This window comes from Arachis ipaensis, chromosome B5, assembly GCF_059453495.1.
Source record: "Arachis ipaensis isolate K30076 ecotype BB chromosome B5, ASM5945349v1, whole genome shotgun sequence".
NCBI classification, from domain to species: domain Eukaryota; kingdom Viridiplantae; phylum Streptophyta; class Magnoliopsida; order Fabales; family Fabaceae; genus Arachis; species Arachis ipaensis.
The window spans coordinates 151,562,495-151,565,374 of NC_142440.1; positions in this window are offsets into that span (position 1 = coordinate 151,562,495).

Here is a 2,880-nt window from a genome sequence, read left to right on the forward strand (position 1 = left end):
AAGCTCGTCACAGTCATCCAATCCCTGAATCCTACTCGGAATACCACAGACAAGGTTTAGACTTTTCGAATTCTCAAGAATGCTGCCAATGGATTCTAGCTTATACCACGAAGACTCTGATTAAGGAATCCAAGAGATACTCATTCAATCTAATGTAGAACGGAGGTGGTTGTCAGGCACACGTTCATAGGTTGAGAATAGTGATGAGTGTCACGGATCATCACATTCATCATATTGAAGTGCGAATAAATATCTTAGATAGAAATAAGCGTGTTTGAATGGAAAACAGAAGTAATTGCATTAATTCATCGAGACACAGCAGAGCTCCTCACCCCCCAACTAGGGGTGGCAACGGGGCGGGTAGGGGCGGGTTTTTGCTCTACCCGACCCCGCCCCGCCCTACAGAAAATCCGCATTAAACCCGCCCCGCCCTACCCGCGGGTTGTAAAATGTTAAACCCTAACCCGCCCCTGCGGGTACCCGCCCCGCCCCTACCCGCCCCTATAATTATTAAATCCAACAAATAAAATTAAATTTTAAAAATTATATAACCACCATTTACATACATAATATAAATTAAAGTAAAAATTTATATATAATATAATATTATTAATCATTTTACTAATTATTTTATATATGTTACGTATATTATATATTAAAAATATATATATTTACATATATATTATATATACCGGGACAGGTAGGGGCGGGTTCAACCTAAACCCGACCCCGCCCCGCCCCGCCCAAGAACCCGCCCCGTTAAAACCCGCCCCGGTGCGGGGGCGGGTAATTACCCGCCCCGAGCGGGTAGGGGCGGGGTGGGTACCCGCGGGTTCGGGTAGTGTTGCCACCCCTACCCCCAACAATGGAGTTTAGACACTCATGCCATCAAAAAGTACAAATTTCAGATCTAAAATGTCATGAGATGCAAAAGAAATCTCTAAAAGTTGTTTAAATACTAAACTAGTAACCTAGGTTTACAGAAAACGAGTAAACTATGATAGATAGTGCAGAAATCCACTTCCGGGGCCCATTTGGTGTGTGCTGGGGCTGAGACTTGAGCTTTACACGTGCCTAGGCTGTTTCTGGAGTTAAACGCCAGGTTGTAACCTGTTTTGGGCGTTTAACTCCAATTTGTAACCTATTTCTAGCATTTAACGCTAGAATAGGGCAAAGAACTGGCGTTGAACGCCAGTTTGCGTCGTCTAAACTCAGGCAAAGTATGGACTATTCTATATTTCTGGAAAGCCCTGGATGTCTACTTTCCAAAGCAATTGAGAGCGTGCCATTTGGGCTCCTTTAGCTCCAAAAAATCCATTTCGAGTGCAGAGAGGTCAGAATCCAACAGCATCTGTAGTCCTTTTTCAGCCTCTGAATCAGATTTTGCTCAAGTCCCTCAATTTCAGCCAGAAAATACCTGAAATCACAGAAAAATACACAAACTCATAGTAAAGTCCAGAAATATGAATTTTGCCTAGAAACTAATGAAAATATACTAAAAACTAACTAAAACATACTAAAAACTACATCAAATTACCCCCAAAAAGCGTATAAAATATCCGCTCATCACAACACCAAACTTAAACTGTTGGTTGTTCCCAAGCAACTAGACAAATAAAATAGGATAAAAAGAAATCAAGAAGCAATAATATCTCAGAGTTTTAAGTGAAGCTCAGATTCTAATTAGATGAGCGGGACTAGTAGCTTTTTGCTTCTGAACAGCTTTGGCATCTCACTTTATCCTTTGAAATTCAGAATGATTGGCATCCATAGGAACTCAGAATTCAGATAGTATTATTGATTCTCCTAGTTTAGTATGTTGATTCTTGAATACAGCTACTTTATGAGTCTTGGCCGTGGCCCTAAGCACTTTGTTTTCCAGTATTACCACCGGATACATAAATGCCACAGACACATAACTGGGTGAACCTTTTCAGATTGTGACTTAGCTTTGCTAAAGTCCCCAATTAGAGGTGTCCAGAGTTCTTAAGCACACTCTTTTGCTTTGGATCACGACTTTAACCACTCAGTCTCAAGCTTTTCACTTTGACCTGCATGCCACAAGCACATGGTTAGGGACAGCCTGATTTAGCCGCTTAGGCCTAGATTTATTTCCTTGGGCCCTCCTATCCATTAATGCTCAAAGTCTTGGATCCTTTTTACCCTTGCCTTTTGGTTTTAAGGGCTATTGGCTTTTTCTACTGCTCCTTCTCTTTTTTTTTTCACTGCTTTTTCTTGCTTCAAGAATCAAATTCATGATTTTTCAGATCATCAATAACATTTCTCTTGTTCATCATCCTTTCAGGAGCCAACAATTTTAATATTCATAAAATTCAATATAAAAAACATGCACTGTTCAGGCATTCATTCAGAAGACAAAAAGCATTGCCACCACATATAAATAATTAGAATTTTCCTTATTAAAAACTCGAAAAAATATTGCCTCCTTATTCTAAAAATCTGCTATTTTATTCATGTTTGATGATGATGAGAAAAATAAATTATAGCTTAATTGGAGATAAAATCAAAATAGAGATACTAATTACTACTACTCATATATAACTTCTAAGGTAAATTTCTAATAAGAACAATTATCACAGAGTTAAGGCTAAGATTAGGACTCAACAACCTTTGCTTTGGGAGGTAGATGCCTCTTTAGTCTGTGGGGTGCTTGGCCCTTCAAGAGATAGCTTCTGGCGCTTCAGTTCTTTCAGTTCACGCCCTTACTCTTCTTGTTCCCTAAGTAGTTTACAGAGCATGCTGTTTTGATTTTGCTGTTCTTCCTTCAGTTGATCCATAGCTTCTTGCAACTTGGTGATAGATGCTTCTAGGCGCCCCCAGTATTCAAATTGAGGAATTTCCAAGAGGAACTCCTGTGCT